The sequence below is a fragment of the Sus scrofa genome, chromosome 5 (assembly GCF_000003025.6).
Source record: "Sus scrofa isolate TJ Tabasco breed Duroc chromosome 5, Sscrofa11.1, whole genome shotgun sequence".
Taxonomy (NCBI): Eukaryota; Metazoa; Chordata; class Mammalia; order Artiodactyla; family Suidae; genus Sus; species Sus scrofa.
In genome coordinates this window covers 74,692,594-74,707,623 of record NC_010447.5, presented here as the reverse complement: position 1 = coordinate 74,707,623, position 15,030 = coordinate 74,692,594, and positions in this window count along the sequence as shown.

Below are 15,030 nucleotides of genomic sequence, written 5' to 3'. Positions count from 1 at the left end.
TTCCGGAGTATAATGACTAAATCTTCTACAGAATAATGACAGAGACAGAGAACTTTTGACCATAAGTAGTTATCCTGTTCTGAGCTTCCTCCCAGACTTGCATCAGTTAAAATTTCTCGACTTTGAACTTCTGTCATATAGTTCATTAGGAGAACTTTTTTTTTTTTTTTTTTTGCTTTTCAGGGCTACACCCATGGCAATGGAAGTTCCTAGGCTAAGGGTAGAATCAGAGTTGCAGCTGCTGGCCTACACCACAGCCGTGTCAACCCTGGCTCTGAGCTGCGTCTATGACCTCCACCACAGCTCACAGCAAGACCGGATCCTTAGCCCACTGAGTTAGGCTGGGGGTTGAACCCACATCCTCATGGATACTAGTTGGGTTCATTTCTGCTAATCTATGATGGGAACTCCAGCAGAACTTTTTAATAGTTGATTGGAAACCTAGTGTAATATTGTGGTGCTTAGGTTAAAATTCAGTAAGAAATATCAAGAAAAATGTCTCTTCTTGGTCAATCTCTTTGGCTTTCACTTTTGAATATTTGACCAAAGTCAATATTTTGAAAATAAATCCTTGAAGGGTCCATGCTGACAGGAGAAAGCGCAAATTCTTCCAAATGTCTTTGCAAATTTACTTGCTGGGTTGTTTTCCTTCAGCTCCTCATTCTCTCCACTGGGGCCTCATTTGCCTTAACCCAGCAGGTCTCATGATCTTTCCACTCTCCCTGACATTGCTTCTTTGATTTTTGCGGCTTAAAATCCTCCTCGACTATTTTTGTCTGAACAAATCTTTTATTAAAAAAATTTTTTTTTTCTTTTCATGGCTGCATCTGTGGCATTATAGAAGTTCCCAGGCTAGGGGTCGAATTGGAGCTGCAGCTGCCGGCCTACACAACAGCCACAGCAAGTGGGATCTGAGCCATGTCTGTGACTTACACCACAGCTCACGGCAACGCTGGATCCTTAACCCACTGAACAAAGCCAGGTTTTGAACCTGTGTCCTCATGGACACTAGTCGGTTTCCTTCCTCCTGAGCCACAACGGGAACTCCACCACATAGCATTTTGTATTTACCTCAGATCACATTGTTTGGTAATTAAAAAAATGTTTTTCTACCCTGGTAACATATTCCATACATCTGTTTGAATCAGAAACTAAGACTTGTTTCTCTTTCTCCAGGGCGTGGAACTATACCTGGCACCCAGCAGGATCTCAGTAATATTCAGTGAGCCATTAGCAACATGACTCAAATGATTTATTGTATTAAACTGCTTAGTGTGAAAACGTGGTAAATATAGAGAGTCACCCCATATGACTTAAATAGCATTATTTAGGAAAACAATAAAAAAAGTATTTGAAGCATATGAAATGCCAGGAAAAAATTAACATTGTTTCAACATTGCACATTTAAACATAATAAACACAGGCTATAATTTAGCATCTTAAAATAAGGTGGAAAATTAGCATATAGTCATCTGTTCTTATGAGAAACATTGGAAAATTTCTAGAACTCACTGTCCTCAAAAGTTTTTGTATTTATTTACAATAAAAATAAAGGTCAAGGGCAGTTGATTTCAGTTTACTTGAAATAATATAGACTATTCAGGAATATCCGTTGGTAGATCTAAAATTGAAATGTGAATGAGATTTTGCTGTAGTTAATTTAGAGCATATCTGTTTAACTCCACTGAATTTTTCCTCACTCAATACTTCTCTGTCTTTTCTACTCTGTTTCCTACTCCCTGTATAGACGTATTTCTTTCCTTTTTCCATATGTGCTCAATATGTAAAAAATAATTATTTTTTTCCTGATATATGTAACAGATGATATACAAGGACATGTATTCATATACATAATACATTTTTGCACATGTACATATTTGTGAATTGAAAATTATGAGTAACAGGTAATAATAATAGCTTTTGTTTATTGAGTACTTCATATATGTAAATTTTGTGTCAAGAAAATACTATATAAAATTTCATTTATTTCTTATAGCTCTCCTTCAAGAAAGGTATTATCCCCATTTCACAAAACAAGGCTTAGAGATGCTAAATAATCTTTGTGGACTGTTTCATTTAGAAGGGATAAGCAATGAGATCCTACTCTACAGCACAGGGAATTCTAATCTCTTAGAATAGAACATGGTGGAAGATAATATAAGATAGGAAATATATATATATATATATGGAAATATATATAAAAATATATATAAATAACTGGGTTACTTTGCTGTACAGCAGAAATTGGAACAACATTGTTAAGTCAACTATTATTTAATTTAAACATCTAAATAATCTCTGTGGTCAGGTGCACTGTATAGGCAGTGGGATGTCTGGTTGAGCTTTTCAATTTTTTTAAGTAGGGAAGAATCCTTTAAAAGTTGCTCACAGTTTTCTCTATCTAGAGAAAGAGTTGTCAATCTACCAGTGGAAGAGACTTTGATCTGGTGGTGGAGGTTGTGGAAATCACCAGAAATGTTCCAATGTTCCTGGAGTTACTATGAATTAGCCATGAACTTGAAAGCAAATGCTTCAGTTGAGATGTTAGCACTTCTATTTAGTAAGAAATATTTGGTAATTTTTAGAAGGACCATTCCACACTGAAGATAGAATATCTCCTCCCTCCCACCAAGTCTGGTTTTATGTTGCCAAATGCCTAAAAACATTGATTATTTTTGAGAGGCATGTTTGTGTACATGTGTGCGTGTGTGTGCACATGCATGCATGTGTATGCAAAATAGAGATAGAGGGAAAGAGAAGTTGAGTGAGAGAGAAGGAGAGAGAGAGAATTTTCTTTTTGCTTATATGTCGTCATTAGATGGTCATAAGACTAGACTGTAGCAGAAAATTGCAGACCTTGTTTCTTCTCTTACTATAGGAAAATCTAAGACAATACCAGCATACACATCACACAACACTAACTTGATTTCACTTTGGTATCCCACACAAGGTGTTATATAAATAACGACTAATTTAGCTGGCTCTGGGAACTGGTGCTGGGTTGCCCACTATTGTTTCCTTCTCTGGGCCATGGGGCGCAAACACACTTGGCAAGTATAGGAGGAGGTTTTCCATGAAGACATGTGTGTTCCCACTGCACGTTCCCATGGGGGCTTTGAGGGAGGAGGAAGCAGAGGCAGAAACAGAAGCTGGGTGTGGAGCTATGTGGAGCAAGGAAATTGGAACTCTTCCTCCTTTGTCTAGTATCATGGGTGGTTTATTTAGGAACTGGAGATGATTTTGACATCTAACGTTTTCTACTGGTGGGTAGAAATAAAAGGGGGTATGTGGCTTTGGCCATTCTAGTGCTGGATCATACTTCCTTTACTCCATGGTATTGATAATTCAGCAGAGACTTAGCTGGGCCTACTTTTGAGTGGGAAGGGGATGATATGAGAACAACCTGGCAAAGTACTCAAGAGGTGAAGGGAGGTGACCTGCAAAGCTCTGGGGTGAGGAGGTCTTGTGTGAGGGTCAGACCCAAATTTGCAGAACATGTTAGCATTGCTCAATGTGTGATTTTATATTGTGTCAACTCAGCTGATATAAAATATCATTTCCAGAATTCCCTTTTCTGCACGTTTCGAGGTTAGAATTGACACAGGAGAAATTCGTTTGAGATTTGGAAAGTGCAAGTGATGCAGAAGCATTGTGAGCTGAAGGTCAGTTGGGGGTGCAGGGCACTGGTGAAGCCTGTGTGCCTTGTGGCAGTTTCATGGGCCCAATGCGTTGAGATGAGGCCACAGCTTGCCTGCAGCTCCTCTTGCACCCCCTTCAGTGTCTTCCTTCAGATTCTTAGAGTCTAGAGACAGACAGGTGGACAGCTCTGATGAAGAAGGGCTGAACCTCCTTGTCAAGTCATCTGCATCTCAAGTTTGAAGACAGTGGGAGACAGATGCAGGGTCTCATTGATCCTTGTGGCTTCCAGTTTGTTATTTCAGGGACCAGTTTGTTCTCACACACAGTGCCTTCACATCCAGATTGTAGGCACTGGTGACCCCTAGTGACTCCAGGCCCACTACCAGGGGCATGTTGGCCTTCCATTAACTTCTTCATCAGCTCCCACAATTTCATAGGACCAATCCCTATAAAACCCCCTTAATCCATATCAGTCGTAGCATTTCAACTTCTCTGACCTAATGCTTAATATACACTGTAGGGGGTGGAGGGGAACCCTGATGACTAGGGAGAGGCATCTGGATTGCAAATGTACTCAGTAAAAATGTTTGGGAATACTGTGAATATCTGCAATTAGAATGATTAATACGTTTATGAATCATGATTCTATTATTTTTCCGTTTGAAGGGTATTTGTTTATCATCTTAAATAAGACTGTATATTTGATGTGTCAATCATGTCCAGTGATAAACCACAGACATCCTGCAAGCTCAAGTGACATTTTAACATAATTATCAAGTTCAAACCCAAATATGCTATAATGTAAATAGCCACTACTTATTCCAGCTAAAGAGTTCCATTCAGATTTATAGATGATTAGTCTTCCATTCCATTCAGTGTTTTAAAAAACATATTCTCTATGCCTGACACTGTGTCAGATGCAAGGACATAATTATGGGTAAAAAAGACATAACCCCTGCCTCCAAGATGTTCACTATCTGGAGGTGTTGACCTCTTGCAACCCTTTAAGCTAGCCAGTTTGGCCATTCATCACTGTGACTGACGCTAAAAGTAAGACTCAGAAAGCGACATCTGTTGAGATCATTTTTCCAGGCCTCTGCTCTGGCTCTTGACTCCCAGGATTTCAAATCCCTGGCTCCACACTCTTGGATTCCAAGCCTGCTTATGCTCCTCCCATCTGTTCAGGGACTGTTGGTGATTTTCAGCTTATTGAATTTCAGTTTCTCATCATGCTTTGCTTCTTCCTGCCTCTAGCATCTCCTGCAGCCTTTTCCAGGTCTGGTCTAAGGACTCCAAGGGTCAGCCCCAGCCTCTCTTCTTGCTGAGGGAGTTGGATTCAGATCAGCGAGGAGACAGAGGTGAGCTACAGATTGGTAATATAATGAAACAAATGTTATACTGTTTACGTGTGCAGTGTTACATATTCATCAATGGTGATGTAAACGGCACCATAAAGTGTGACCCCATCAACTTCCTGCCCTATAGCTACATATCTATATTTGCCCCCTGTTATTCTTCCATTCATCCTACAAATATTTATTAGGCAACCACCATGTGCCACCCACACACACTGCTTTCCTCCATTGTACAGACATCTCTTCTGCTGTTTCAGGCTACCACCCAGGCTTTGGAGATGCAATCTGTAACAGTGATTAAGCAAGTGGAGTTCACCTGCCTGGGTTCAAATCTTGACTCACAGGGCTGTATGCCTTAGTTTCTTCACCCATTAAATGATGACAGTCTTCTAGGAGTGTTATTAAGGTTAATACAGACAATGCATTGAAGCCCTGCCCTAATTCCTGGAATGGTTTGGTAAATAAATCCTCAGTGTGTTTAACTGCTATTATCATGAATGGTCCATCTTTTCATCTGCTATAAGGCCAGTCCTCATTTTTCCTATATTTTCCATCTTTTTTACTTGTTTCTTCCACCCCATTAGTCTACAAATATAGGATCCTCTCTCATATATCATTAAATGTCCTCAATTCTATATATCTCTCTAGCTTCGACACTGATCATTCTTCTTTCCTTAGAATCAGAATGTTTGGAATATTGACACCCACTATTTTTTTCCCTTACATCCCATTCATTTTCCAGTCCTTTCACTTATGCTGCTTCCCTTGACTAAAAGACCGTATTGCTTTCCAAGTCCACAGATGATGTTGGTCCTCTTTTATTTGACTTTCTACACCTTTCCTGATACTTTTTCCTTCTTTGGATTCGGTACTCTGCTCTTTCTGGTTCTTATTCCACATTTTGGACCCTCGCTTCGCAATCACTTTTGCAACTCCTCCCATCCATGTACCACAGGTTCGAGAATTCACCACTTCTACATTCTGAACGCATCTTGTTATCTTTCCCTTCTTGTCTCTTCACACCGTCGTTGCTTTGGCCCAGATCCTCATTGCATCTTCTCTGAATCTTTGCAATAGTCTTCAAGTCGGTCATACTGTTTAGTTTCTGGACTCTACTTTGTATTTCTTCTACACTGGTGATCTTTCTAAAATACAAATACAATACTTTTTATTTCCCAGGCCAAAACAGTGAGGAGATAAAAAATACACAGAGTATCAATATCAAAATAGTATTTCTTCTCCCCAAAACTCATACACCAAGTCTAATCATGAGAAAAACACCAGAAAAAAATTTCAGCACAGGGAAGTCCTACAATATACCTGGCTAGTCCTCAAAATTGTTAAGATCATCAAAAATAAGGAAAGTCTGAGAAAATGTCACAGCTAAGAGGAGCCTAAGGAGATATGACAACTAAATATGATTCTGGATGGTATCCTGGTTTTCCTAGAGTAGAAAAAAGGACATTGGGTAAATACTAAGGAAATCAGAATCAACTATGGACTTTAGTTAATAATTGTATATCAATATCAGTTAATTGAGTATAACAAATGTACCATACTGATGTAAGATGTAAATAATAGCAGAAACTGCAAGGGGTGGACATGTGAGAACTCTGAAATATCTGCTAAATTTTTCTGCAAATCAAAACTGTTTTGAAGAATAAAGTTTATTAATAAAAAATAATATTCCTCTTTTTTTTTTTTTTCACTGACACTCTCCCCATTGAGGAATCTCTAGATCCCTCAAATTATTCTCCAAATAGGGGAGCCTAGGGGTTTGGGGCATTTCACATGTACTCTGAAGTGGTATTTTTGTAATCTGCTATTTTTCTTCTCTCTTGTTCTGGCTCCTAAAGAAAAAAGAGAACAGTGTTTTCTGCTGAAAGATCTGGAGTCCTCACCAGGGCACTGGTGCCAATGCTGGTGTCCGATGTTTTAGGCGCCAGTGTCCTTGCAAAGCAGCCAGTACCTTTCTTCCTGCCAAATCTACTGACTCCACTGCTGTTGATTCAATGATATTGTCCTGGGATCTGAGGTTCTCATGGGAATCTTGTGAAATAGTCCTTTTGGATTCCTTGCTTGTTACTATAGTTCTTTCTTCTTGAGGCTCAGGCATCAATCCATAGGGACCGAAATTAAGGATAAGCAGAGCTGCAGACACTGCACTGCTAAGGTGAGAGCCAGTGCTCTTTGTCACTGACTCCAAGAGTCCTAGGAACTCTTGCTTCTCACAGGTTGACTTATTTTCTAGGATGTTTCTTGATCACACATACACACACACTACTAGGGGCCTGGGCTACTTAGCCCCCAAAACCTGTTCAGACATGTCTGTGTCTGAGGGAGGAAACAGCACAGGCTCAAGTTACATAAATATAATCATGTTGTCATGCTGTTTAGAATCCAGCATCTCCTTTCTGCCACTTCCCATGGCCTGACAAGGCACTCTTGTATCCTGGTTTACTACATCTTTCCAGATTCTGCTGGAGACAAGCACTCCTTGGACTCACTGGTCCAGCTATATTGAATTATTTTAAACACCCCATTTCATGAATTTGTCAAGCTCTTCCTGTCTCCATGCTTTGCCCGTGAGGTCCAGCATGGGTTAGCCACCCATCCCTCACCACCTGCCCCTCCACCACTGTAATAATCCTTTGTATTAGTTATCTATTGATTTTTAACAAGTCACCTCAAAACCCAGTAGCTTAAAACAACAAACATTTGTTACACCACAGTTTTTGTGGGTCGGAAATCTGGCCATGGCTTAACTGGGTTCCTTATCCTAGGGTCTCCTACAAGTTACCATCAAGGTGTTGGCCAGAGTACTGGTCTCATTTGAAGGTTCAACTGGGGAAAGGGCCACTCTGAAGTTCACTGACCTTGCTGTTGGCGAGTTCAGTGCAACACAGGCTGACAGACCGAGGGCCTCGTTTCTCACTAGTTAATGACCACGGGCCTCCCTCAGTTTCTTGTTATGTGGACCTCATAGGTCACTCCCAACATTGCAAATGGTTTCCATCAGAGGTGAAAGATAGTAATAGAGGATGAGCCAGAGAGAGACCAGAGTCTGTCTGCAATCTAATTGCAGAGGATTATTTAACAACTTAAAAGTAAGAAGATACATCACCAACTATATTCTCTTTGTTAAAAGCAAGTTGCTAGGCTCAGCCCACATTCAAATGGAGAGGAGTACAGCAGCAGACTGGGGTCATTGAGAAGGTTCTGTTGCTGCCTCCGTGGAGGGCAGTAAACCCCACCCGTAATTGGTTCATATGTCGACTGATGATACCACACATGTACCAAGATAGTACACAAATATTTATTACTCACATAATGAGTCTTTTTGAAGAAAGTAGGGCAGGCATAAAAGCCAGTCTGGAATGTCTTGAGAGAAGAGAGAAGCCAGTGGCTTTAGTTTTTATTAGGGTGAGGAGGTGGGGCTTCGGTGAGGGTTCCCACGGGAATGGGGTTTGGATGGGATAAACTTTTTCACCAGCACTAGTGCATGGAGCCCCAAGGCTCTCTCATTGTCTTGCACTGATATGGGTAACAGGGAAATGGGGAGAAGAAGGCATGTCAGGGGTCAAACATCAAAATGAAGTTGGAGTAAGGCTCCTTCGTACTATTTTAGTGGCTATCTACTTCACCCATTTTAATATAATTGCTTATTTACTTGTTGGTTTTTTACAAGATAAAAATGAATTTTAATTTATCTGTATTATCTCAGCCCTTCATGCAGTGGCTGACATATCATGGTCACTCAATAAATGTTAGCTGAATGAATAACTGAATAATTGAAGAGACAGACTCTCCTTCCTCTCTTGGTCATTATTTATCCCCTCTTATACACCTTTGATTTTTAAAGAACTCAATTTTTAAATTTTTTTGAATTTCTTAGCTCATGAAAGAAGCATCCTCTCTGATGCTTTTTTTGATGCATTTCCTCTCTTTGATAGAATCAACCAGCTTCTTTTTCATGTTCAACTGCCCTGAATACAGATTTTTGTCATAGAACTGACATAACTAAGTGGCATTTATTTCTTTTCAGGACTGTGTTGTTTATGAGTCTGAAAACTCACTGAAGGCAAGAGTTTGTCTTGTTCTAAACATTTGGGAGTTTCCGTCGTGGCGCAGTGGTTAACGAATCCGACTAGGAACCATGAGGTTACGGGTTCGGTCCCTGCCCTTGCTCAGTGGGTTAACGATCTGGTGTTGCCGTGAGCTGTGGTGTAGGTTGCAGACGCGGCTCGGATCCCGCGTTGCTGTGGCTCTGGTGTAGGCCGGTGGCTACAGCTCCGATTAGACCCCTAGCCTGGGAACCTCCATATGCCGCGGGAGTGGCCCAGGAAATAGCAACAACAACAACAACAACAAAAAGACAAAAAAAAAAAAAAATTTGTACCCTCAGTATCATATCACACATGGATGTTTAGTTACTGTGCACAAAGGGGTCAATCAATTCTACAATGGGGAAAGAACTAAGAGAAAGATTTTTAAAAAAGAGTGAAATTTGATATGGATCTTGAATAATATGTAACTAAAGAGGCTTTAGAGAGAGAATAATCTAGACCCAATACATAACAGTAACAAAGACAATGAGTTATAAAAAATCATGATGTAGTCAAGAAATAGGATTTAGCTGGTAGGAGCTGTGGCTAAAAAGAAGGTTGACCTCCAAGTAGTGAAATTGTGCAGTCTTATTAAGTAGGTGAAATGTCTCTTTAAGATAATGGGGAGTAATTTAAGATTTAGAAAACTTGGGTTCAGTTGTTAACGTAAGCAAATCTATTTTATTTTATTTATTTTATTTTTGGCCATGTCTGTGGCATGTGGAAGTTGCTGGGCCAGGGATCAAACCCGCGCCACCAGCATACACTGCAGTGAACCATGCTGCTTCAGTGACAATGCTGGATCTTTACCCACTCCACCATAGCAGTGAACCATGATGCTGCATGACAATGCTGGATCCTTAACCCACTGCACCACAAGAGAACTCCTCTTGCAATACTTTTTTATTCTAAAGGAATTATTTCAAATTTCTAATGTCAGTTTTTTAATATGAAATTTCATAGCCTCTGCTTTATGTTTAAAGAAGAATATTGCAGTTTTTACAGGCTAGATATCTTCCTGAGTAATTCTGAAGAAGAGAAGTAGGCACATTTCAAGGTCTATGGTGTTCCTGGTGTAAGTTGAAGTTTGAAGGCACTGTGGTTAGAATTCATAGTCCTATACACACAGTAAGGGTCACCTTTGACTAGTGAGGCAGAAAACAGGCTGCAGGACAAAGAGGTGCCTCTTCACTTTAATTTGACATTTCTATGACCATCCCAAAGAGCAGCAAAGAATTTTACAAGGAGTTTTTTCAAAGACTTTTAGTTTTAAGCTGGCATTATCTCAGATTTCATCAAACATTTGGACCTTTCACATAATTTTAGTTGTAATTTTACTATTGGATGATTCATAAAAATGCAAAGTTAACAAAATGCTCTTCTGAATTCAGCAAGCCTTTTAAAGGAACTTGTATTTTACTAAGTGCAATAGTATCTGCACACATTTGAAGACATTAATATTACATATGTTATTGTGATGGTGGTACTTATTCAGTGGTACATTTGATTTATTTGAACCTTTTTAGTAACTCCATTGCCCTGAATACGTTTTTGATACACAGATTAGAAACTGATTGGTCCAACTTCCTTCTTCACAGATGAGGGAACAAATGATTTAGAACAGGTCATTTACATGAATTACTCAAGTTTGCAAAAGGTTCCATGGGGGGCTGGAACCTAGAACTTGGGACCTTTAGACCAGTTAATGTAATTCCAAATCAGCCCAAAGCGTTGGACCTATTAACACAAAGGCAAAAGTAAACTTATAATATGTATGCTAAATGGGTAGATGTTTCAGTTCTATTCTTTGGAAGGTGCTCTCAGGCTCTAAATTTCCTGGCACACATGACATATCCTATTGGCCCCAATATTGGGTCCAGTATTGCTACTGAAAGTTAAAAAATATTTTCCTGATTTTCATTATTTGAAACAAACAGGGCACAGTCTTTAAAATCAAGGAATGAGAGACACTTTCGATCTGGTTCTGTTTATGCTCAAGCACTTGATACCGAGGTTCAGTTTTCCACATTCATTTTTCCCCTTGGAGAGTAGGAAAGATAGAATAAAGAAAATAAATGCCAGAATGGCTCGGCTTGAAGGAAGAGGAGCTAGCAAGGGTCAGAAAGGGGAGATGTTTGAGATGCTCAAACTGTGTGTGGATGGCTCTGTTCCACCGATCCTGTGGAAGGAGTGTATTTGAAGTAGCATAATAATTAGGCTCAAAAATTTACCCTCAGTGTGCCCTTCAAAGAAAAAGCTTGGGTTGAACCTTGGGGCAATTCATTTCAATGATTTTTAGACCTCCGTAGAATACAGCTACATAGGAGCAATCACAAGAGAACTGGTTTTCTCCGCTTTGAGAGCTAATATTGTCTATTTTTTGATTCATCTGGGTGTTGGTGCAAGCCACCTCCTTTAAATTTCATATCAGTTATTTATTCTTTATGCTGAAATCTTTATTCTCAAAACCACAGGATGAACTTATAATTAGGCCTCATTTTTTTTCTGAACTGATCCATTTCTTAGAAACCTTATTACTATAAGAGTATCTGCAGACAAAAATTTAAGGTTATCATACACAGATTCTAAATTCCGTGTGTTACTTGTTTGAATAATGAAAACTAGGAACATGAGCAGACATTGCAGAATGAAAATGCAGATAGCACTCCTTTCGTTAAGTATATCAAATATTTTTCTTTCCTTGACGTGTGGGTGGGTTTTGCCATAAATATACTATTTCTTTAGAGCAAAGTTACCACATAATCTTATGTATAACAGACAGTCAGTTTTGTCAATCAAAAAGGTCTTAGATATTTTAAGGGAGATGGATTTAAACAAACAACCACTTGCTGACACTTAAGATAAGCATTTTAGAAGTGCATGAGAGAGTGTAATGTTATGTTTTGGCATGGAGCCAGAATGTTTTATTTTCTTACCAACATTTTATTTCCCTGAACTCTAAAAGAAGTGACAGGTTATTTTGTCTGTAATGGTGGTTATTTTCGACTTCAAACCCTTTTCTGTGATCTTAAAACCTTATAATTTGTTCACAGTTACAAGTTAATACAGGCACTGAGCAGCATCTGTATGTAATTTTAGCTGAGAGATAGAGTGGGAACTTTTAGTCCTTCCAAACTTATTTCATTAGACATGCATTGTCTAGGACAAGTCTGCTCCAAGTGTAGTACTGTGTCAGCTTAAGTCCAGTCTGTTGGAAATGTGGACATTTACCATCTTTGGGGGTCTTAGCAGTGTCCTCTATCAATCTTGTTCTGTAATATGGAAAACCAGGAAGGAGGACAGAAAGGAAGTAAACACGTGTATCAGAGCTCCTTCGCCAGGCTCTGTGGCAATGTTTTCTCATTTGCTACATCACTTAAGTCTGCAGAAAAACTCACCTTTCCTTTGCTATACCTTTTCAGGAATTCCTTTGCTGGGTTTTGCCATGACACTCCCTTTTGGGGTCTTCCCTTTCTAGACAGTGACTGGCCCACGCCAGCTTTCTCTCTTCCTCCATCTCCTTTCAGGCATCTCCTTGCAGCCTAACTGTGGCTTTCTAAAGATGAAAGACTTAGGAGAAAGTAGTTAGAAGAGGGAAAAAATCAGCATTGTGGGCAAGGTTCCTCAAATCAGGAACCTTGAGGTTCTGCTTTCATGTGAGAAATAAATCCCAGTGGAGAGACTGTGGAAATAAGGGGTAAAATTTTTCAAAGAACAATAAGGGAGTTTATTTGAAAAGAAGGGAGAGAAGAAAAAGAGTTCCTGTGGTGTTTTGTTGAAATCAAAACTACAAAAAAAAAAAAATGTATGGAGTTAGGAGGCACCAAACTTTGTAAACTTTGTATGTTAAAGTTGGAGACGGTCTATTATTCACATAATTGTGGGATAAATGTGGGCAATGTCAATTTACAGATTACAGGTTGGAGAGAAATGATGAGAATCGTGTCCATCTTCCAAAACTATCTGCCTTCTGCTATCCAGTCTTTATATCTGCAATTGTGTCCACCTTTAAAAAAATGATTAAAGCAAGTCTTAACCGATACATAATTATAAATTGATTAGGTAAAAATTTGGGTGGAGTGACTTCTCTACAGAAGTGTAAAAGCTGAGTCTTTATCACTTAAAACAAAACCAGGGACTCTGCTTGTTATTTTCCATGCAAGGTTCTTGCCGACTGGCAATAAGGACAGGGACTGGGGTGCTTTGTGGTGGCAGCAGAAGGCTGGCAGTGAAAAGTATATAACAATGCCTCTGTTATCTGTTTCCAATTCTTGCAGCAGAGAGCTGGAATCCAGAAAATGTGCCGCCTTGAATAATTCAACTTTCAAATCTGTTGGCGGTTCATGACAATTTTGATTTACTTTTCCTTAACATTTTATTCTTTGCTTGTTTTCATCTCCAGTTTTATATATATATATTCCTCTGCCTTGAGTTCTTTGATTTTAAGAATCAGATCAGTGTGGCGATCTCCTTTACAAATGTTAAGCAAGACTATCCAGTCAGAGACAGGATATACAAAGAAAGATAGATGAGAAAAATCAAAAACAACTTCTAAAATAAGAAGTCAGCCTGAATTTTTACCAAGCTTTATGATTTTATAATGACTCTCTTACTCCTCTCCAATGTTCTAGGAGCTCACTTCTTACCCCGAATCTCCTTTGTAGATAACAAACTTGACATGCTTTAAATATTTATAGTGGGACCCCAGAGTGTTACAGAAAACAATGCAGCTTCTAGCATATGGACTCTGAAGCCAGATTCTTCATTAGTATCACACATGGTGATAGAGTGGAAATAAACAGTCTAAAACAGGCAAGTCTGGCGAAGCTGGATCAGCTAAACGACGATAAACATTCACATGTGTCTTCCCAATATGTGTTCTATCATATATGTTTGTGTTTTCTTCTGATTTAAAAAAAATAATTTTTGTTTAACCAGCAGGAAAATGTTAATAAAAGAAATGTACACTGAAAACATATAATTACTACCTTCCTAATAAAACTCGTATTATCTTTCTCTATTCTCTGTCTCTGCCTTTCTCTCTCTCCCTCTCTCTTACACACATACCACACACACTTGTGTACACACACACACACACACACACACCCTGGAGCTTGTCTTTGCTGGCCTGCATTCTGTCCTCCTCCACACTGGCATCTCCACATGACTGTGACCATGGCTGGGAGCAGCAGCTCCAACATTGTTAACATGGTAACTTCATCGCTTTGAAGAAAGACTGTTTCTCTCTCTCTGCTTTTGTATAAAACACTTCTAGGGAAAAATGCGGACTATAAGTGTGAGTCTTGTGCCTTCCTTAACACCAATCCCTGCTGCCGAAACAATGGGACTAATTTGTAGAGTAAGCCTGGTTCGTGTACCCATGACCAGCGGCCTCACTGGTATCAAAAGTTAGGGCAAGGGGAGGACTAAGTCCCCCAAAAGAAGAGGTTGCATTCCCTAGAGGAAGGGGAAAGGGCATATTCAGCAAAGATAGAGGGGAAAGTTAAGGATATAGTGAGAATTGCCAGTGTGTGACATTCCCACAAGTGGTTGACATTTGACTACTCGTTTGAATTATGTATGGAAAGTCATTAACAGTGTGGGTTGGAATTCCTGCATGGCGCAGTGGAAATGAATCTGACTAGTATCCATGAGGACTTGAGTTCAATCCCTGGCCTTGCTCAGTGGGTTAAGGATCCGGCATTGCTAGGAGCTGTGGTGTAGGTCACAGACATGGCTTGGATCTGGCATTGCCACGGCTGTGGTGTCAGCCAGCAGCTGTAGCTCTGATTCGACCCCTAGCCTGGGAACCTCCATATGCTGAAAGTGAGGCTGGAATGAAAGAAAGAAAGAAAGAAAGAAAGAAAGAAAGAAAGAAAGAAAGAAAGAAAGAAAGAAAGGAAGAAGGAAGGAAAAAAAAACAGTGTGGG